Source organism: Bicyclus anynana, chromosome 6, assembly GCF_947172395.1.
Source record: "Bicyclus anynana chromosome 6, ilBicAnyn1.1, whole genome shotgun sequence".
Lineage (NCBI taxonomy): Eukaryota > Metazoa > Arthropoda > Insecta > Lepidoptera > Nymphalidae > Bicyclus > Bicyclus anynana.
Window position 1 is genome coordinate 18,095,114 of NC_069088.1, and position 24,774 is coordinate 18,119,887.

At 36.2% G+C, this 24,774-nt stretch overlaps 1 protein-coding gene across 1 annotated transcript in view; it reads left to right on the top strand.

The window, feature by feature from the left end:
• The first annotated feature begins 445 nt into the window (after nt 1-445).
• LOC112052427 (protein O-mannosyl-transferase TMTC1-like) overlaps nt 446-24,774 on the top strand; it is a 155,222-nt gene continuing 130,893 nt past the window's right edge. The window contains exon 1 of the mRNA XM_024091495.2: nt 446-688. The gene's annotated coding sequence lies outside the window, so the exon portion shown is untranslated. The remainder of the gene's footprint in view (nt 689-24,774) is intronic.

The window sequence follows — 24,774 nt, forward strand, 5'->3', positions numbered from 1 at the left end:
TATCTCTCTTCGGCCACTCTCTTAAACACACTTCGGCCATGGCTAGGCATCATAAAAACCGTCAACATTTGTGTAGAATAAATATGTTTTCAAGTTACCCTTGTGTAAAATGTACCCTCGAGTAACTTGATGAATATATCATTTTACATCAAGTGATATCGTATAACTCAGAACTTGCTACAAACATGTCAACATTCTACAAACACTTAAGTTGACGGAAACCGTGCACTTGCACGGTGTCCTTCAACTTAAGGCATAGTTGTTAAACTTTTAAAAGTAGCATACCTTTGAAACCCAAAAACAATCTCGTCCGCTAAAATACTTCTACAATACATCACTGTACAAGCTCTGTGCCAAACCCACCTCCAGCAGAGTACTGTATCGGCAGCACTCGCCTTAATTCAAATTACGCTCTTCACTGACACACTGACCTTAAGTGCTTCCGTCAGCTGGCTCCATCCCATTCGGGTCTAAACTCCTCACGCATGCGCGTCGCGGCCGCTGATGCGGGATATGGAACAGGACCCTTACTTCTGCAGTACGGCGTCGACCATCCCCGGGGGTGGGCGTTTTTGTCTCCCGGAGACGAGTATCGTGTTCGCGAGTGGATGTGACTGTGCCGCTGAAGTATCGCTCGTAGAACTGTAGACATACTCTCGAGTTCCGACCGTTGTTGAGAGATAAATCGGTGAGTTTCAACAGGTTTTTTCCGCATACTTTTGATGTGTTTTAGTTATGATATCGTAATTAAAACAATACGAGTATTTAGATTTATGGTTTTTATTGTGTTTTGATTTTTATAAAGTTGAAAGTTTCGCTTGAAAATGCTTAAAAACGTCCCAAGTATGCTTGTGAATTTGTTTTAAGTATTACGTAGGCATTAGATAAATATTTCTTTTTAAAGGGATATTTTACGTTTTCCGAAGTGCACTAAAGTTGAAGGAATTATAAAAACCTGCGCAACAGTATTAGTAACTTTTAAGCAACTACCTTTTAGGTGTAATGGGTTGCCTATCCGGGTTCTGATCTTGAGGTACAAGGTTCAAGTCCTGAGTCGTGCTGTGAGTTTATTTTTCTTCCAAGAGTTTTACACAGATGCAGTCAGAAGTTGGTTATGTTACATTTTATCTTGCAAGTATCCAATGGTAACGGTAATTTTTCAATCAATCGTGACGTCAATTCCCAAGTTCTTTTATACTATTAGAAGCGATGCTGTTTTACCTAAAATTACCATAAATGTATTTACTAACTCGGTAGCATTTGGAAAATAAAAACCATCATCGAAAATACCTGACATACAGGTATTTTTGAGTAGCCAGTAGGTACGTATGTTACGAAGATTTTTTATCAATGCAAGAGAACACACGCGTAACATTTTACATGACCCTAAAGAAACGTACAAAAAAAAATGTTTTACCTATAACTACTTGGACAATTAAGTTGTGGACGCTTAAAACTAGTTACGAATATGGTAACTGGTAAGACAAGATTTGACAATAATTATTACCTATTTTAATTTTAACCCACTATATGGTCTTCCTCCGTAGGAGATGAATATGGAGCTTAGGCCCACCACGCAGCTCCAATGCGGGTTGGTGGGCTTAGAGTGATAATTTTAAATTAATTAGTGACCACTAAAACATTTTCATGATAATGAACGGGACTGAAGCACACTGAAAGCTCTTTCTTGGAAGAAAGAAAAACTCGCTATCTCGTAGAGTCCTGCCCAGGATTCTAACCCAGGACCTCGTTATCCGAAACCACAGGCTAACGACTAGACCAATGAGGCAAAAAGAAGGTATAGCCATCACCGGCTTTGGGTCCATTGCGCTAAGGACGATTAGTCATATAGACCGAGCTAGTGATTACCCCAGGGTGTGGACCGTCTGCAAGTTCTGTCAACTATGATATGAATAATTTTACGCACATTTTCAATAAACATTTTTAGAAACAGAACAATGTAGTTAATTTAAGGCTAAGTAATGTTTCGCCAAAATCCTATAATACCTCTTAATAATAGGCTTTACACAATATTCCCGTTAATTAATCACGAATGTCAAACTTTATAATTTATTCGCGAATTCGGAAAATTATAAGCAGGGCTTCAGTGAAATACGGACTCGATTCCTGTTTATGGAGGTAGCTCTGTCACTTATTATGAAATATATTCTGTAAAATGCCTCGACGGCCCAGTGGTTAAGAGTGTACACGACTTCGGCCGACTGAAAAATAGTGTAAGCTTTCATTTCCATTGGGTTAAACCAAATTTTACCTCTTATCAAAAGTAAATGTACCAATAGAAATTGAAAATTTTATAAAAAGATTTTTTTTAATAATATTAAAACTACTGATGTATCTATCTATATTGAAACTTTTCCTGATGATATATGATATATCTTGAAACCCATTTAATCAATCTACCTGTATATTTTTTTTTCAAAAATGTACCTTGGAGTACAAATTATGATTAACATCTTGCAACCATTTCGGGTAAAACAGTAAAAGTATTGAATCAAATTAAATTTTATATTTATTTCATTATTTTATCACCAATTTTCATAAATATAACTCGAAAATTAAGATTTATAGACAGAATGAGAGACAATCGGAATAACTTTTGTATTTATAAATAAATAATATTACGATGTCCGTAATTGTATATTAATTAAAACAAAAAAATGGAAAACATGTTAATAAAATAACTGCTATTTAAATATACCTACATAATATAAACAAACGAATCAACATGGTCTCGAATTCATCACAATTCAGTTTTTATTTCGCTATTGCACGTATTGAGTACAATATATTTCAATTCCCAATGTTGTTTTAAGCTAAAAATACTTTCGAATATCAAAAATAGACCGAAAGAGAATCGACGAAATCAATTTTTGTATTTCCGATTACATAGAAACAGAAGTATTTGGGCAAATCCCAAAACGAATGGAATCAGAAAGCTTTCGGGACTGTATTTTGTTTTACGTCGGCGGAATCAAATATTTACCCTGATTGGCGGGCTTTTCATAGTTTCTGCGAGCCGTTCGCTTTTTTTGGATTTATCGGTGACCCAATTTGATTTATTGTTGGAGTTCCCGCGCAAATCATAACTGTAAGTGGGACACTCAAATTGATGCTGCACTGGTAACTACTCGTCATTTGCTAAATTGTGAATTCACTTGTCGCTATTTTGGATATTCCTTTTATTTTGCACAAGATAACTCTTAACTTCGTTCCAACCTAAAGCGTCGACATTATCAGTATGAAAGGCAGGGCCAGGCCTCCCTCCTTATAGGAGAAGGATTTGGTGCTTACATCACGATCTCTTGTGTGGGTTGGCGAACTTAACGTGATAGGATCTGTTTGATGCTATAACGATCATTATCAGACGTCAATGACAGTTACTGATCATAATAACGATGAGAATAATCGGAAACCTGTCAAATGGGCAGAACCTTCACGAGGCATGCAAGGAAGACAACTCATATAATGCCGCCATAAGTTTTTGACGGCCTCCGTGGCGCAGTGGTATGCGCGGTGGCTGGCTAGGCAGACTGAGATTTTCTTAATTTGTCCAGGTCTGGCTGGTGGGAGGCTCCGGCCGTGGCTAGTTACCACCCTACCGGCAAAGACGTACCGCCAAGCGATTTAGCGTTCCGGTCCGATGCCGTGTAGAAACCGAAAGGGGTGTGGATTTTCATCCTCCTCCTAACAAGTTAGCCCGCTTCCATCTTAGACTGCATCATCACTTACCATCAGGTGAGATTGTAGTCAAGGGCTAACTTGTAAAGAATAATAAAAAAAAATGTGTGTGTGTAAATTTCTGGTGTCTCTAAATACACCTGCATTTAGAGCAAGTTCCCAATGTATTCACTGGACCTCGCTTCTAATCTCTTTCCACGGCTAAAGTAGCACCTTAGCGGTCAGAAATTTGATGATTATGACGAAGTGTTCGCTGCTGTACACGATTTTTTAAGGGATCACGACGAAGACTTTTTTTTCGAAATAGATTTTTTTGCTTAAAAAAAGATATGCCAACTCCCAAAAGGAAAAATAAAACATCATTTAATAAAAGATAACTGCATCTGAATCATTATCTTAGTTACTTAATGTACACCGTAATAAATAGAGGTCGGATCAATCCGGCATAGTTTGCAGAGCCAGTTATATTCAGTATCCGAATTTACAGCTAAGGTTAATGATATTATTCCGCTGTAAGCGTGAACGGCTAATTAAGCGCTACGCTGCGTATTACTCTAACCTAGATTTCACAGGTCATAAGTTTGAGCGAAACGCTTGCCGCTCCATCCGCCAGTCGGTAGCCGTCAAACAATGAACCGATTGAAACAACTCCGCCCGAGACCCGAGGATTGTGCTACCAATGTACTCTGGGGCCAAATACTGCAATGCAGGATAAGAAAAATCATGTGTATCATACAAACTTATATGTATGTATGTACAAACTATAGATTATTTTTTTTCTTATTTTTGAAAGAATATTTGCCATATCTTTTATAATATAACCAATATTGCCATTCCCCTCCAACTAGTCGGGAAAGACTGTGCTAGGAGTGGGCACGATAATAGACCAACGGGGCAGTGATCGAGCCACCATCCCTCGGTGATGAGTCCAACTGCTCTTTCCGTTGAGCTATTGAGGCTTTTAACCCTCTTAAAGATTAATATTGCATTATATTTTTGATACTTAAAGCGTTGTGCCTTTTTAGTTCAGTGGTTAACCTAACTGTGGTTAGGGGTATGAAATATTGCGGTTTTCTTTCTTTCCAAGCTATGCTAAGCTATGTATTATGGAAAAATAAATTTTCATTTACAAGTTTTTTTTTTACTAGTTTCTGAGATATAAAAATTTATCTAATATTATAAAAAACCGAATTTGAAATACTGTCAAAAATGAAAAGCGACATTATGAGCGAGTAACATAGGCTATATTCTATAGCTGTATTCCTAAAGGATCAGGAACTACGCGGGTGAAAATGCACATAAGTATACTTAAACGTATAGTGTACATATATATTTTAAATTGCTCGTTTAGGTACATTAGATTAAGTTATATCAAACATTTTGTAGGAGCTCACAAACTGCTAGCTGCGCAATTTTTAATCCTACTGGGTAGTAAGATTTAAAGTGCATAACATTTTCCAACTATGTAGCATCTTTAACGCGCTTAGAAAGTGCAGCGTTACTATTTATATACGGTATTTACGCTTGAAATTCCACTACGTCGCAGTATAAAAGTTGATTTAGATATTTAAACACGCTTTTATCTTAATTTTAACTCCAAAGCGTCACTCTAACAAAGTCTTTAAGTTAATTTATTCTAGAAAAGAAATTATTGCCTAAAGCCACATCATTCGTCATTATCATTATATTAGCCAATGGATGTGGGTTTTTTTATGGACTTCCAAACACCATTATTTGAGCCGCCAGCATCCTAGGGTTGGCCTTCTTATAATACTTGTATTTTTGTAAATGTACCTACCTAACTAACCCATCTAACCTAACCTAACTATATGGACTCAGGTGTGTGAGGACACCGAAACGTGGATTTATAAAAGTTAAAGCTAGATATAAGTAAATGAAAGGTGTAAAAAAGTGTACTGAATCAGAAAGTATATTTTTAAATTTATTTTTGTTCTAGTTAAATATAGAACAGGAGCATGCATGTTATTGTTAGGAAAAATAAAAAAAGTGTGCTCAGCTCCGACGCACGAGTGGAGTTTACTCTTTCAAATCGACTGTCTAAATAGGTGTATGTTGCCCCGCAGTATATACTATGTACGTCTCAATATCTACGTCTGAAAAGTGAATGGTGCGCAACCGTGGAGCAGCAGACCGCGGCATACGCGCCCGCCAACAGCGTGCATATGCGTCCGGGCGCGCCAGGGCAGGGTGAAAGGTGCGCACAAAAACGTAACGCTGTCATTCGTTCATCGAATTTTACTGCCGTAATTTCAGCACATAGTACAACTAAACTACACTAAAGGATACTATGAAGATTTTAGTATTTTGAAGAAAAATCAATACATAAATTATATTGCGTTATTTTAGTAGGCCTTGATGTCAGCTATCACCTTGCAAAGTAAGTCGTAGTATTTACGAGACAATCTGTATATAAAAATCTTCTTTAGGAGTAAGCTCCAATAAAGTTAAAATAGCGTAAAAACTAGACGTATACCTACTCCTTATTATTCGTAAATGTCATTCACGAAGTATATTTTTGTCGTGACCTTTATTCTGGTCAAGTTAGCAGACGGGGGTTAGGGTGATTGTGATTAGCGCGGTCCCTGGGGTTGTCTCGACTAGTTTTACGACACTACTTCAAGATAGACGGGTTCGGGTCAGCGCTTCTGATGAATGTCAAATGTACACAAAATGGGATTGCACAGCTGTTTTGGTAGTTTTTTCATTTTATTTATAATAAACATTTTACGTACAACCCGCAGATTATAAATAGATAGATTCGCACAAACTCATACTTGCTTAATTAGTTCAGACAAACTTCATACTTGCTTATCAAAACTGTACAATTTTTGCTAGTAAACTAATCATATAAATTAAAAAAAATACTTTAACTGATATCTGTTAAGTGTCGTTTGTTCAAGCGTTGGCTTTGAATAACAGGATTTCCTGGATCGAGACGAGCTATGAAATATTGAGTTTTTCTTACTTCTGTAATATATTCAGTAAAAATTCCAAGAAAAATCCTTCAAGGCCAGGCCTCCCTCCTTAATAACGAGGCTCGGTCCGCGGGTGGTGGGCAGTTAAAATCGGCTAATAAAAAAATTCATAAGCTTTCACTCTGTTGGATCAAGTGCCGGATACAGAAGGCAGTGATTCTTGAGACGGCGCCTCGCGAGAGGTTTCTCACTCTGGAGCCCTGATCACCGGTTGCTTGGGCACTCAAATGTCCCGCAGCGGGAGGGTTGATTTTTTTGTATAAATTTTTAATAGAAGAAGAAGAAGAAGAAGAAATATACTTTATTGTACATTAAAAACAAAAATAAACAATAACTTATAATTACACTTAGAAACTAATGTACAAATGGCGGTCTTATCGCTAAAGAGCGATCTCTTCCAGACAACCACTGTGGAAGAGAAAAAAAACGTAAGCACCGATTCGGGTATACGCACACAAAAAATAAGAAAAGTTAAGTAATTTAAATACATAAATATTAAGCAATAATACATAATAATAATACATAGACTATACTTAACTACATCATACATATATACAAAGAAATACATATATACATACATACATACATACATACATACATACATACATACATACATACATACATACATACATACACACATACATACATACATACATGAAAACCTGCAAAACATAAAAACAAGACGGCATCTAAGGGAAGACAAAAGAAAAATAAATAAACAAAATAATTCAAAAATAATAATAAATAAACATACACATACAAGCGTAATTTGGATTAATAAGTTAAATTAAAAGATCAGGGAGGAAAAAAGTGCATGTTTACCAGCCGTTTGAAAGAGGTTAGAGATTGGGCACGCCGAGTGTCTAAGGGCAATGAATTCCAGAGCCGAGCAGCTTTAACAGAAAAGGATTTAGAATAGAAGGAAGTATTATGGGAAGGAATTTTTAAGATTAGGTTGTCTTCAGAGCGAAGGGAGCGACAGTGAGTATCACTTAGAAAGCTAAAACGCTCTTTTAAATAAATCGGAGTCGTAGGATTAAACAGGACATTATACAAAAAAGACAGAATGTGAGTATTCCTGCGAAGGCGGATCGAGGGCCACTTGAGTTTTTCGCGAAATTCGGAAACATGGTCATATTTGCGAAGTCCAAATATGAATCTTATACAAACATTCTGAATGCGCTCAAGTTTATCCAGTAATTCTTCACTCAAATTTAGATAACAAGTGTCCGCGTAATCGAGAATTGGTAACAGGAGAGATTGTGCAAGCGCAATTTTAGTAGATAAAGGAAGGAAGTTTCGTAACCTACGAAGTGACCCCACGGATGCAAACACCTTCCCACTTACTCTGCTTACCTGAGGGGCCCAAGTGAAATACTTGTCAAAAGTAACTCCGAGATTTTTAACCGTGTCACTAAATGGCACACGCGTTCCATCAAAGATTACGTATGGAATATTATCCCAGTCAATACGTGCAACCAAACTGTGACTGCCTATAATAATAACTTGGGTTTTAGACGGATTGACTTTAAGGCCATAAGCCTTACTCCATTGCACTATACAATCTAAATCTTTATTTATGGCATCTATTGCATTGGGTAAATCAGCCAGTTTGGACTGAGCATATATTTGGAGATCATCTGCATACAGGTGATAGAGCGAGGTAAGTTGAAGAGTAATAGAACTTATAAAAAGAGAAAAAAGAAGAGGAGACAACACGCCACCTTGCGGTACGCCGGCAGAAATTGTGCACCAATCAGACACAGAGTCATTGACTCGCACACGCTGCCGACGTCCGAACAAGTAACTATGAAACCAGTCAATCACATTAGGAGATATGTTGAGAGAAGCTAGTTTGGCTAGTAGAAGTTCGAAATCGACATTATTAAATGCATTGCTGAAATCTAGTAAGGCCAACACTGTGACACACTGATTGTCCATATTAAAACGAATATCTTCGGTAATTTTTACTAATGCAGTAGTCGTACTATGACCAGTGCGGAAACCAGATTGAAAAGGATTTAAAAGATTCTGTCGGGTTAGGAAAAGGCTTAATTGACGATGGACTAAACGCTCAAAAACTTTCGAAAGGAATGGGAGGATGGAAATAGGCCTATAGTCAGAAAAGCAGGAAGGATTTAATTTTTTGGGTAGTGGAATGACTTGAGCATCCTTCCAAGAGGAAGGAAAACTCCCGGAAGACATGGAGAAATTGAATAAGGATTTAATTATTGGAGCTAGTAGGTTAATGAGAGGAATAATCATCTTCCGACTAATGCAGTCAGTACCAATAGCATCAGAGTTGACCTCACGAATACTTCTCTCAACATCACTATCAGTGACTTGACAGAAAATAAAAGCAGGATCATCAGAAGTGGGTAAAGCTAGTAAATTATTTTTAGTAGTAAGTTTAGTGGCGTCATCAATGACGCAAGTAGAGGAAAAGTGGCTATTAAGCTGATTTAAATTTATGTTGAAGGAGCTATTATTTTGACGCGCTTTCCCAACTCCTAGAGACTTAAGAAATGTCCACACTCGACCTGAATCTTCTTCTTCGAGTATGGATTTGTGGATATGGCGTCGTTGCATGTCTCTACACAACCTGTTGCAGCGATTCCGAATAATATGATATTTTTCCTTATTGGCATCACAATTGTTGGATCTATACTTGGCTTTAGCCGAGTTTTTTTTACCCTGTAAAATTTTAATTTCCTCAGTAAGCCAGGGAGCAGGGAGGTGCTTAAGCCGAACAGGACGTATTGGAGCATGTACTTCATATAGTTGAGTAAGGAGAGAATTAAAGCTCTCAACCCTACTGTCAATGTTAGCTCCAGTAAGAACATTGGTCCAGTCAATCCCAGCAGCGTCTTCCCTCAAGCGATTTATGTCCATACTACCAAAATTACGCAGCAGAAGGATTCTCGATTTAGTTTTAGGTGGACGAATTTTGTATGAGAGAAAAATCAAGTCATGATACGAAAAGGCATCAGCGGGACATTGGCCATGTTTGGCGACATGATCAGGGGAAGAAACTAAGATAATATCCAGAAGAGATGGGCACGAATTAGGAAAAGAATGTGTAGCTAGAAGAGGAAGTATTTGTAAGTTGGCTGCTCTCACTATTGTTTTTAGACGCAGAGAGCGGAAATCTGTTTTTAGCAGGCAGGTATTGAAATCCCCCATAATAATATTATGCGAATACAATGGAATAAATCTGTCTAAAAGAGTTTCAAAAGCAGGGAAGTAGTCAATAGTGAGATTGGGATTATAATACACGCCAAGTAAAACTTTAGTGTTAGAAAATAATACTTCGATAAATAAATGTTCCGCTCCCGGCGCGGCCTGGGCGTCAGATAAATTTATGATATTAAAGGGTATGTGAGAGCGTAAATATATGGCAACACCACCCCCAGTCCGGTGAATGCGATCATTACGTATTAGTTGAAATCCCGGGATTGCATAGGTTGTAGAGGACAGACACGGTGTAATAGTGTTTTGTATTATATTTATTATGTTTGTATTATATTTTTACATTATTAAAATTAAAAAAAAAGGACAAATAAAAATGAGAGACAAAAATGGATAATACGTAAATTTTTGAAATATGATAACAATTAACATTTTCTCAGTGATCTTTAATACATGAGTGTAAATAGAATTACCCAATATATGTAGTTCGAGGAGAGACAAATTCAGTTACGCAGGCTGCCCTCAGAGGGCGTAACATGATAAATATCAAAGGGAAAAGGCATGGAAATGTTGACTGTTTCGCTAAATCAGCCAATAAAGAGGAACTGTTGGTGGAGCGAAGGGCTGGCGTTTTGTAAATCATATTAATAAATCATAATATAATCGTAAGTGTTCGTTATTTATATCGTGGTACGGAATGGTTGCCTGAAAGAAATTGCCATGACGATAACAGTAAATATACATTTTTTTGTTTATACGGTTTTTTGTGGTAGTTATGAAACGCACATTTTAATCCGTACAGCTAAACAGTTAATGCAGTGGTAAGATTGGGTTTAGTGGTAGGCATTGGCCGTGGTTATATTAGCTTTTGTGTAGGGGTATTACCAGGTACAGGGGTTTGCAGAGGTGTAATGTAATGTACCCCTACATTATCAGCCTATTTCAATGGCCAGACCACCCTCCTTGTATGGATGGGATATGGAGCTTAGACACACCATGCTGCACCTATGTGAGTTAGCGGACTTAGGGTGTTACTCTCACTTGCTCACGATCACTATCAGATGTTTTTGGTAATGACTGGGACCGTACTCTCCGAGGCACAGGGGTATATCATCACTAATATCCCCACTCCAGGCTGAGAATTCTTAATGATTCGCTGGATGCCGGCGGCTCAGTATCGTGATGTTTGAAGTCCTTACAAAAGGCCTATGTCCTGCAGTGGACGTCCATCGGCTGTTATCATAATGATGAAGAACATTTTTGTCTGTCCGTCTGTCTTTCTTTTTGTATGGGCTAATCTTTGGAAAACTTAATCGATTTTAACGGGACTTTCACTAAAAGGAGGTTATGGACCTATATGGGCTACTTTTTATCACGATAAAAATCCATTGTCCCCGTGCCGCAGGATTTGTTAAAAACCGGACAAGTGCGAGTTAAACTCGCATGACGAGGGTTCCGAACGTTGTTCATCTATCTGTTTTTGATAACTGACATGAAATTGTTAATAATTATACATATAATTTTCTTCGTTTCTTCTGGACTTAAGGAAGTGTAAAAACTATATGTATATACATAAATATATAATGGAATTAAAGACAAAATTGTGCATGTGTGTGCTCAGTGTTGTAGCCTATTATATATTATTCGGATCACTTTTTGCGTTGATTTTGTAAGGACGTAACCGATCTATAGTATAAAATTATCAATGCTTCAACCAAACAAACTCTTTGGCATAATTATATTAGTATAGATTCACAACATATTACAATTTCGAGTTCATACTTAAATAATTCATCAATTATTATTATTTTATGATTAAAATATGAAGCATACAATAATTTAATTAATTATTTATTATATCATTTAACACGCTAACACGCGATATCCTTTTACTGTGAAATTATATGCAAAACGGTTGTAATTACGTTAATACTTAGCACCATTTATCGTAATTATTTGAATTATGTAGGACATGAAATATAGGAAATTTAAATTTCTAGGAAGAAAGTAAGTTAAAGCCCAACTGTGGACTCGAACCCAGGAATTTGTGATCCAAAGTTACCTAACCTATGATAATTATCATAGGCTAGACCGACGAGGCAGTTCAGTTTAATTTTAAAACACATATTAGTGTAGTGTTCTTTGTTCTTTGTTCATTGTTCCACTGGTCTTCTTATCATAATTTAATATTTAAAGAAAAGAAAAGAAAAGAATTAAAAAAAATATTTTATTATTAACTTTTTATATTATAGGGTACGGTCACCATCAACTCCGTAATTGTTGTTTTTACATCCAAATATTTTAAGACCCAAATGATGTTCTCATAAAAAGGGTGAATTTGTATTACAAGGGCAGTTGTAAATTTTTAACGACCTCTTTAAAATAGCTAATTACACCGCAGTATAAAGCCTCAAGCTCCCTTCTCCACGTTATGCGAAAATTATAGAGATGTTTCGTTTTTCATAACGGAAAGGTTTTACTGCGTTTGTATCCATACTTAGTATCTGTCTGTCTGAAATATTCTCACGGCTAAACTGTTGAACCAATTTATATTAATTTGGTACTGTAATAAATGGGATTTCAGAGCAATACTTAGGCTACTTTGTATATCGCAAAAATTATAGTTTTCTGAAAAAGTTCAGGAGAACGAAGTCGCAGGCGTCCGCTAGTTAAATATACGGTTAAAATTTGTACGTACATCTGTCATGGAGTCAATTGCGTGTAGCTGTTTACAATGCGCTGTGTGCGGCAAATTGCTCGCTGATTCGTTCAGCCGGAGGCTGGTTTGCTGCTAAAATGGTGACATACGAATGCGGTCCAGTTCTGCATTTAGATTTTGATTTTCAGTTCAGCCTACAGTCAATATGAACGGCGTGAGATTTTTTTTTTTCAGAGCAATATGTTCTCTGTATTTGTACATTTAACTATAAACCAATTGCACTTCATAATAAACATTCGTAGTAATTAAAAAAAATACATCTATTCTGTGGTCCTTGTGGTCCTTTTTCCAAAGTACTTGTAAATAGCCTATTTAAAATGAGTAAGAGTGTTTATACAGTGGAAGACCTTATAGACCAGCCGGTGGACGTCCGCTGATAATAATGATGATTATCGTTATAGACTAAAAATCCGTTAACCTTCATTTTCTTCTTCTTCTGCGAGTGCCAGCTTCTATCGGGTTGCAATCATTAATGCTAGTTTAACTTTATTAATTGCTGCCTAAAACACTCATCTAGTACTCAAATTGAACCATTGCCGTAAGTTCTTGAACCATGATGTACGTCTACGACCAGTCCATCGTTTTTCCTTTATCTTTCCCTGGATACTAACCTGGAGCAGGTCATATTTGGAGATTCGCATTATAAGACCCATGTATTTGAGTTTCCTCTTTTAAACATTCTGCAGAAAGTTACAAATCCTGACTGACTTGTTCAGTTGTTCCCAGTGACATTCATTACTCTGATGAAGATCTCTATCAACTTTTAGAGAGACTTTTAGCGTAATATGGTTTTAAATTCATAAACATTTTTACGTTAATGTACTTCTCTCCACGTAATGACATTACGAGCCGGGCGCGAGCCGTGATATTTTGTTACTTTGTGATTATGACACAAAGCAGGTTTGCATTCTTTATAACTTGCTAAATAGATAACATTAAACGCAGACTTGTTTTTATACTAAAAAAGAAATATCAGAGCTTTTTGTGGGCTTTTTTTTTGACCACTGCGCGTACCCTCATAGCTCCAATGTCAACAAATTGTTATGGCAACATCTCCTGTGGTCGCTTCAATAACATCTTTACAATACACAATACCCACAAACTCATAAAAATACTATATAGCATTACATATACTACAAAGTCCATCATCTTAAAGAGCATTGAACGGATTTTAATGCGTATTTTATCAGTAGATATGAAAATATACAACGTTTTTTATTAGTTAAAAAAATATTAGCTATACAATTTGGCTCCTATAAGTGGACTCATCAAACCCTTGAAGTAATGGGAAATACTCCCGAGCAACCTGTATAAATGAGTTTTGGTCTTATCAAAATTGTGTAAATTGGTTGAAATACGAGGTTATGTTTTCATTTTTTTATTCTTTACAAGTTAGCTCTTAACTACAATCTCACCTCTGATGATGCAATCTAAGATGAAAGCGGGCTAACTTGTTAGGAGGAGGATGAAAATAAAAGGGTTACATTAGAGGTATCCACGCTAAGTCACGGTCATTTACTGGTATATAGATGAATAAAGAATTGTTACTCATACATTACCAAAATACATTTTTAAAGATAATTTATTACACGACAAACATTATTATTGATGTAAAATTGAAAAATGCGCAAATATTGTGTCGTTAATGAGTATTCGCTGTTAAGTAATGAACGCCGCTGAGCAAACGGTATGAAATTCTCCGAGCTTATACTACATTAATTAATTCCTCCACTGAATATGGAATTGCTTTTGTGTTATTGCTAATTTAGAGCCGGTTTGTCATAGAGTTCCGATAGCTTTTACTTTTGAATTTTCTTTGATCTAGTTCTGTCTATATTACGAGTATGTCTATTCACTTTTTTTTGCTTCTCTATTCAATTCTCTGTCTACGTGAAAAGATCATCTTAATATATATGAGTAACTCCAGATCGTGCGGATTAACTTGACCTGGCTTGAATGATAATTGTACTATGTTTGATGTATCGTCAGAAAAAGCATAATCGGAATCGGTCCATCAAAAAGCTGGGGTACAAAAAGGTACAGAAAATGTACTCTGTTTACGTCAGCGGTTAAAAAGAACAGAATAAAGCCGCTTTCGCTGACAATTTTGATACAAAAATACTTATTGAAAGTGTGTAAGAGGATTGCCGGTGTCTCCTATACTTCCGGCGAAGGCTTTTCGTTTCTCCTGTCAAGCTCAAATACATCACTAGCATACAATCTGACGTATCAAAAGAGGCGCAAACCTTTTGAAATGTGGCCATACAAACTGCTTTTTACAGAATTACGCGTACATTTTGCGTATTCATTTCGATACCCTTTCTGCAATCTATTTACTAACTACTTTTAAATAGCTAGTGATGAAAGTGTTGTTTGTATTAGCGTGCATTAGTTTTGTGCCCATAGTAAGAAATAAATACTACCTTATACATGATATGAATTATTGAACAAGTATTCATATTAAAAAACCAAAAAGGAGAAGATGGACACGTATTTTTTGAGGATAAACGTTAAAACAAAAAATTGCTGTCACTGTCTCGGAGTGTGATTCACGATTTATTTATTTTTATTTTATAATAACTTTATTGCACAAAAAAGAAAATAACAAAAGAACACATTTAGGCAAAAGGCGACCTTATCACTAATAGTGATCTCTTCCAGGCAACCTAACCATATTTGAGTTATTAAATCCGTGCGCATTATCTCACCAGCTGGCTACAAGACACCTCGACCACGTATTTTGAAGAGCATGTTATGTCGTCGGTCGTGGTCATTATCGTTAACATTTTATATCGATCGTTAGTTAAACATTTTCACCATAGGTCCTCGCTTTCAAAAATATTAGTGGATAGCTCGAGAAGATAGAGATTTATGGAAGAAGGTCTGGCCCAATAGTGGACCATTCAAATATGCTGGTAAAGTGATAACACAATGAATCGATATACGAATGTATTACTAATTGTACAAAGACGCGGTTGGTTACTGCTAGATATACTTATATTTTGCAGTTTATTTGTACAGAGGGCCATACCACCCAATCCCAATCAAGCCCACACAAAGGCCAATACCATTATTTTGCACCTAACAGAAGAGACTATTTCGGTATTTTATGGCGGCGAAGTGTTTTTATAGTTTGTACACCACAGTTGATTGCCTATCAGCCTGTGAATTGATCCTTTACATTCTGTACAAACTACAAACACACACACCTAACCCTAACTCGAATACCTAACTCCATTGCTGTTATTGTTGCTACAAAAATTAATAGAATCCTATGCGATCGAAATAATACTATTATGAAATATTCATTCAAGGATTTTATTTTCCATGTCCTGAATCTACATAATGGTATCTTTTGTGTGACTCGCTTCGTTGATATTGATATTTGCCAAAATATTTTATGGAATATTATGAATCTATATTTTTTTCATGAGAGCAAGAATCAAAAATCTGTGTAGGATTTGAAGATAAAATGACAATTTTAAATACAATTTGTAATTGTTATTCTTTACTGCTTTCGATCAATCTCGTTTACTGATAAGTCATCATCGTCATTATCAGCTTGGAACTTGCATTACAAGGCCTGGGCATCTTTATTGGATATCGAATATGGACCTTAGACCCACCTCGCTGCTCCGATGCGGGCGACCTGATGATAATGTTTGATTTTATAAGGTGTTAATGACAATGACCGGATTAACGTGCTTTTATTTACACCTATTACCGCGAAATGAAAGTTTTTACTCAAAACTTCTTAGAAGAAAGAAAAGCTCAATATTTCACAGGAATCGGACCCAGGAACTCGTGATCCAGAGATAAGCTAACCACTGAATGAACCACGCAGTCCAAATCCTTAGTGGATCATATAGATATCCTTGAATAGTTTAAGTTGTAGAGCATGCTAAAAAGGAAAAAAATAATCGCTCGAAAATCAGATAATCAGTCAGCTAAAAACATTTCGAACAGACTTCCAAAGCAAGTGATCCAACGAGATTACGTAATTTTTGCGACTAACCAAACTAAATCTAATCCACTAACTAAAACGTATTCCGCATCGCAGCGGCGCGATGAATCAAACTCGACCTAATCTAATAACTCGAAACTGGCAAAAACTTTGCCAAGAACGTGCTAAGCCACTGCAGAACATCACTCCGGAGTTTTAACGCTGATATCCCGAGGGGGGAGCCGCCTGATATTTTATTCATAGCGCGGGCCCAAAGCCCCAGTAATAGGATTCTATGATCAAAGATTTAAACAACTTCGCGCGGGTTTTTGAATGACCCGGGAACATGAGTCGGTGACGCACTTTATTTTGTTTCGCGACATTTTTCATCCTGTTTGCAGAGATACTCGTACTACGAGGTTGAGGTATGTATTTAGGATGAGTTCACTAGTCTTTTTTATCTACAGCGATGCTACAAGTGTTTTATATTGGATATATTTTGTTCGTATGTATGATACAAAGTATTCCTATGAGTTTTTGTAATTATTTAGCGGCTGAAACAATTTTTGTTATAAAACAAACGAAGTATCTAGTCGTCTTTAGATCCTTCTCGATATAGAATTTTGTTGGGTACTTAAAATCCTTGAAAATTTATGAATTTGACGCGCTATGGGCAAAAATATTATTTTCCAGAACTTTATATCGCGTATCCATTAAAAATACTTTGGAGTGACGAATTAAAGAAAAAAAACTTTTAACTTTTTGGTTATACCTACTCAGACCCGGAACGTTTTCTTTTTGGTGAAGTTAGCAAGAAATACGAAACATAATATTCAAACCATAGAAAACTTTCCAAGAACTTGATACACAAACTTTTCCAGTACTTTTAGGTTGTGCTTTTTTTGTTTTTTAAATACGTCCAGAGCTACTCTTATATTTTTTAAAACACTACTAGCCACGTGTATGTTGAAACTTATGTTGAATACATTAACCTTGAACTCCCTCATCCCCCAATCGACCCGTATTATGCCGGAATATAATATGAAGAGGTAGTGGGTAGTATGTGTTAGGTACTATCGTTTTGACATTGGTATCGGTTGGACTTTTAAAAGTTGAAAATTATTATTAATAATAAATTAAAAGAAATACTAATTAATTTGTTCCTACACGTGTTGGTATTGAAGTGCTGTTCATATCCCGGAAAACATATTATATCATCATCATCATCATCATCATCATCATCATTAACAAACCATACTCAGCTCACTGAGCACGAATCTTCTCTTAGAAATAGAGGGGTTGGCCCAATAGTCTATGCGGATTGGCAGACTTTACACACGTAGAAAATTAGGAAAGATCTTTAGTGCGCAGATTTTCTCACGATGTATTCCTTCACCGTTTGAGACAAGTCATATTTAATTTCTTAAAATGTACATACTTAACTTAAAATTTGGAGGTGCATGCCCCTCCCTAGCCGGATTCAAACTTACGACTCTAAACCACTGGGCTATTACGGCTCTTGCACATACAGCTATCTACTAATATAATTACAACAAAAATACAATCTACAATTTGTCATACATTGAAGAATCTGACAGGCAATTTTCTGCATTGTGTCCTCAATAAAGATTTCATTTTATTTTTATTCGTTGTAAGTTAGCGCTTGACTACAATCTCACCTGATGGTAAGTGATAATACAACCTAAAATGAAAGCGGACTAACTTGTTAGGAGGATGAAAATCCACATCCCTTTCGGTTTTTCACACGACACCGTAACGCTAAATAGCTTGGCGGTACGTCTTTGTCGGTAGGATGAAATGAATGAAAATGAAATGAAAATATACTTTATACTTTATTGTACACCACACAGAAACAAACGATACAGAAAAATAATGGAAAGAAAGAAAAATGCACAATAGGCGGCCTTATCGCTAAAAAGCGATCTCTTCCAGGCAACCTAACGAAGAAACTAATAATAAAAATTATAAAGATATAGGCTAGGGTGTACAGAAGTAATATATAAAAGAAAATAACGCATAAAAAAGAAAATAGTTAAATACTTATGTAACAAAATACTAAGAAATATCAACATATATAATATACAATACGATACATATACCATATAATACATATTGTATATTTACAATATTTATACATACGTATACGAGTATATATATAAATATAGATATATAAATAATAAATATAAATGTATAAACATGTAAAAAAATATATATAAACATGTCATAAACACAACAAACCATGACGATAATTATTAAAAAAAAAAAAAAAATATACAAAATTTAAGGTGGAAAGTAATGTTTAGCAATGAGCCCCTTGAATATCGGTAAAGATTTCGCACGTCTGATATCAGGAGGGAGAGAGTTCCACAGCCTTACGGATTCGACAGCAAAGGATCTAGAGAAAAAAGAAGTACTATGAGTGGGAATTTTTAAGATAAGGTTATCGTCAGAACGGAGTGAACGACAGTGAGTATCACTAAGAAACTCAAACCGTTCTTTCAGATAAAAAGGAGTATAGTGATGGAAAAGAACAGAGTATAAAAGAGACAGAATATGAGTATTCCTGCGAAGACGAATCGGAAGCCACTTGAGCTTAGTCCGAAATTCAGAAATGTGGTCATATTTTCGAAGTCCAAATATGAACCGAATGCAGAGATTTTGAATACGCTCAAGTTTATTAAATTGCTCAATAGTTAAATCTAGATAGCAAGTATCAGCATAATCAAGAATTGGTAAAAGGAGAGATTGAGCCAACGTAATTTTAGTAGGTATAGGCAGGAAGTTACTGAGACGTCGCAAAGAATGTACTGCTGCAAACATCTTCCTGCTCACTTCGCTAACCTGAGGGACCCAGGAGAGATATTTATCAAATACAACACCTAGATTTCGTACTGAATCGCTAAATGGTAGTTGAACTCCATCAAAAACAACACAAGGAAGTGTTGTCCAGTTAATACGGGCAATTTGTTTGTGACTGCCTATAATGATGACCTGTGTTTTAGAAGCATTTACTTGCAGACCATAAGATCTACCCCACTCAACAATTCCCTGTAAATCTTTATTTATTGAATTAATTTTAAGGGGTAAGTCTTCTATTTTAGCTTGGGCATACAATTGAAGGTCATCAGCGTACAAGTGGTAGAAAGAAGATAAACTTAGAGTTATTGTACTAATAAAAATTGAAAACAAGAGAGGAGACAACACGCCACCTTGTGGTACACCAGCACTCACTGAACACCAGTCGGAGTGTGAATCTTCAACTCGTATACGCTGCTGGCGTCCATGCAAGTAACTATGAAACCAGTCAATGACTGAAGGAGATATGTTAAGAGAACGCATAATGGTCAAAAGTAGATCGTAATCAACGTTATTGAAAGCATTGCTGAAGTCTAACAGTGTCAGGATTGTCACACACTGGTTATCCATACCAGAGCGGATATCATCAGTTATTTTAACTAAAGCAGTAGTCGTGCTATGACCGGAACGAAAACCAGATTGAAATGGGTTGAAAAGGTTACACCGAGACATGAAAAGAGTTAGTTGTCTATGAACTATACGTTCAAAGACTTTTGACAGGAATGGGAGAATTGATATAGGCCGATAATCAGAGAAGCTCGAGGGATTAGGTTTTTTAGGAATTGGAATTACGTGTGCCCTTTTCCAAGATGTTGGAAAAACACCAGTAAGAATGGAATTATTGAAAATGAAAGAAATTACAGGGATTAGAAGTTCAAGGAGAGGTATGATCATTTTACGACTAATGCAATCAGTTCCAACAGCATCAGAGTTGACTTCCAAGATACTTCTCTTAACATCACTACAGTCGATTTGACTAAAGATAAAAGCTGGATCATCGGGAGTGGGCAAAGCAGAAATATGATTTATTGTATTACTTTTTATAGTACTATCAATGGTACAAGATGAGGAAAAGTGCTGATTAAGCTGGTTTAAATTAACATTACTAGTATGGTTGTTCCTATTTGCTTTCCCAACTCCCAGAGATTTGAGAAACTTCCATACTCTACCAGAGTCTTCCTCTTCGAGTATGGATTTATGAATATGGCGTCGTTGCATATCTCTACACAACCTGTTACACTGATTCCGAATAACTTTATATTTATGCCGGTAAGCCTCCGTGTCCTTTGATTTTAACTTGGACTTTGCAACATTTTTTTTGTGTTGTATGGTTTTGATCTCCTCAGTAAGCCAAGGAGCAGGAAGATGCCTGATTCTGACTGGACGAATTGGAGCATGACGGTCATACAATTTAATTAAAAGGGAGTTAAAAATCTCTACTTGTTCGTCTATATTCGATCCAACACGAATATCATCCCAGTTTAAATTCGCAGCATCATCCCTCAGACGATCCAAATCCATACCACCAAAATTACGCTGGAGAAGAATTCTTGATTTTGCTTTAGGGGGGCGGATCTTATAAGATAGATAAAGTAAATCATGATATGAAAAGGCATCGGCAGGGCATTGGCCATGCTTAGCCACATGATCACTAGAAGAAACGAGAATAATGTCAAGAAGTGATGGGGAACAGTTTGGAAAATAGTGAGTCGCGGACAGAGGAAGAAGGTGCAAATTAGGATGACAACTAGCCACGACTGGAGCCTCCTGCCAGCCAGACCTGGGCCAATTAAGAAAACCTCAATCGGTCCAGACGGGTATTAAACCCAGGACCTCTGTCTTGTAAATCCACCGCGCATACCACTGTACCACGGATGTTATCAGTATTATATTACGTCAGATTATATTACGGTTGATATTATCATCACCGAATAATTTGTGTTAGCAATTTTTCGGTATGAATTCCTTGAAGTTGACAGACACAAAGTAATGTCGGTGACCGAGTTTGTATTTGCTGTAACGACTGCGCGGTGACCGTTTTCGGCTCGTCATCGCTATTCATATTTCGCTAACAAGATTTTTTTTTCATTCAATGATAAGTTAGCGGTTGAGTGACACTGACACCGACATTCCGCTTTAATCATACTTGAATACTAACGAATGTCCGTGATTACGTCCGCATGGAACTTTGGTATGTTCGCGGATGTCTTTCAACCGAACCGAACTGGAAACAAAGCCTACGTAATACTTGAGTAGGTAGGTACTAAATGTAACTGAAAACCTCATCAAAATTCGCGTTTTTTTATCGAGAAGTACCTAATTCGTTTGACTGCGATCTTATCAAATGTTTAATGATGTTGCTGTCTAAGATAGTTGTTAACTTAGAAACTGGGCGCTTTCTTAACTGTACACTATAATCCATGCCTCCATCGGCAAGAACACACAATTATATGCTCACAGCCTTACCAAGGAGTCGATCCTAGGGCTTTATGATCCATTACCGAACATGTAAACCACTGTACTAACGGAACTGTTGTTGGAGTAATATAATTCTAAATATTAAATGCTATCCCAGTGATTGCGCATTTCATAAAGATACCAATCGTTCCTCGTTTGGCAGGGAGACCAAAATTCCTTAAAACTGTTCGTCAGGGTTGTCATTTTAAACCGGGCGGCGTTGCCTAGCAACGGGGCTCGTTAAATTCCAAACGAAAGTGCCGCCTTCGCCCACTTCCCACTTAATTCGCAAATTCTAAAGTAATTTCGTCCCAAGGATTGAATTAGTGTATTTAAATTGTAATTTTGATGACGACATCGTACGAAGCCGGTCGCCTCATCTCTAATACAATCATATTGCAAGTTTATCTAAGCCTAGCTGTAGCTGTGATACGTGGTTGGAGCTGTTTAAAAACATTGCTGTACTGGGATTAACCGATTACTATCAGTGACAGGTATATTGTTGCCACTATACCCGATTAAAGTTTTAATTGATCGATCAGTGCGCCGCGCCATGGTCTTGATGTTTCACACAGAAGCGTTACTAGGAAAAAGTTGAAAAAGAAAACTTTGAAGAACCTTGCTCATGAGATAACTACCATGTGGAAAAGTTGAGAGTTACTAATCCGATAGTCCTTCAATGGTCTTATGCCAAAGTGTTTCGACCAACATCTTAAGGATTTCACTTGGCTGTTGGGTTAAGAGTTGGACACAGAATGCGGTAAACCTTGACATAGCGCGTATTGTCAGGAAGTTCACTGGAGCTCTAACAACCGGTTGCTTTGGTTCTCAACTCTCACTCAACAGTATAATGCCTGTGGCTATCCATCTAAAGTGTTAAGCTTCGTGTGCCTGTTAGTTTACCAGCAATCTTACTCTACATACCGAATCACAGTAATAGTGATAGGCGACAAAAATAAGCAAGATAGAATTTTTCTAGGCGAGTCCTATCGCTTATAGCTGTATTTATTATTATCAAACCTATCAATGCTAATAAATTTAAACGGGACTTAAGGTATACTTTCCTTGCCAATAAAACGTATTCTATGAGTACCCCTGATTGATCACAAGCACTACTGCACTCAGCTCTCCTCCCCTCGATGCGGGCTCAGTGCTCACAGACCCGCATGCCGGTAATTGTGTTTGGTTACAGCGATTTGCATTGAGAGGGGAGACGACATATTTTATTCCTTAGCACAGCTTTGACGTTGTGGAATTTGATTATAGAAGAAGGGTATTACGTTCTACGGGCATTTCAACCACAGATATAAGAAGTAACTAGATTTATAAAGTGCCAACTGTTTGTATTAAAACCAGCGTACCCGGGGGCGTGGCCTTACAAACACATTTATAGTGTAATAATACTTATCACACTGATAAACCCTTCACTTAATTGGCTGTTTAATATTTAGTGAAAAAAGAAATATGTTACCCTTATTTTAGAGTTGAAAATTATTTATTACTGTTGTCTCAGAACAAATGAAAATTCATGAATGAAATCTATAGTACCGCTACTCGTCACTAGTTGTCTCTATTTATAAGCTTTATTACCTTATAAATAAGATTCAAAATGATCCTAACTTTGTTTTATTAATATTGTCTAGGGATGCGAAATAACGATAGTCTTAAACATCGATAGTCTCGTTACTCGCAGTACATAAAACGAACGTCTATTGTTTAAAAAAATTTGAATTTTATAAAATTAAGAAGAACAACATAGGTCAATCAAAAATTAAAAATATATGAAGAAACACACACAAGAAAGTAAAAAAAAGCATTTGTTTTAATGAACCACTCTGAAAAAACATTAATTCAACTGAAACTTTGCACGATTCGAGTTTACACAACAAAGAAGGTCAAACACAAGTCCATAACTTGTGTACTTGAAAAATTTAGTACTTTCCACGAAACCTTAACTAATAGGGGATAACCCTATTTCACCCTTTCTATTTTTATATTCGCAACATGAAGAATCTATAACCTTCTTCGTACTATTTGCTTAAATTGTGCTAAGTTTCATTTGATTTTATTAAGTAGTTTCGGAGTCATACATTTGGAGGAGTCAAAACCAATGTTAAACAATGTTTCACAAATTTCTCAGGACAATTTGACTAACAAATGAAAGTGATATAAAACAAATAATAAAAAATAAAACACGAGATAGTACAGTGTCGTCATATTTTCTCAGACTATTATTTTCCAACTATATTTAATTACAGAAGAAGTTTTTTTTATAATTTTTCAGTTGTACTGTACAATATTTGCCAATACAAAATAGACCAAACTACAAGTATTGATAAGCCCATCTGTCAACTTGAGATATCATCAGAAAAACACCACAATGTCACAATATTGCAATGTCCAGACCAGCTGCTCTAAGTATTTCGTAAACTTAATTCCTAAATATTTTAACGAAATGATTTACTCTTTTCTGCAAAGTAAAAATAGTTCCTAAATATATAAAAAACACGATAGTATATTTTTTTATAATTCGTCGGTTTTTTGCGGAAAATAACTCAATTATATCCTATTTATATATATTTATATATTTATTTTATTCCTAACACTTTAAGTTCGTCACTTTATTTGTATCCTGAAAAGACACGAATACGACTTTTAGAATAAAAAAATCTTTTTGTTTGGCACTGCCGTGACTACTAAATATCTTCTGTTTCCACTTTACATTAACGTGTCTGACTGCGTAAAATGTTTGGAACAAATTACAATGCGGTTTTGCATAAAACAAATTTTGCTTCCTAGTCGCCTCGATTCATTTTTTTCCTCTCCGGATTCCTAAAAAATTTTTCGAAAATTTCATCATGATCGTGTCATCATAATATAATAGTCGTTATCAA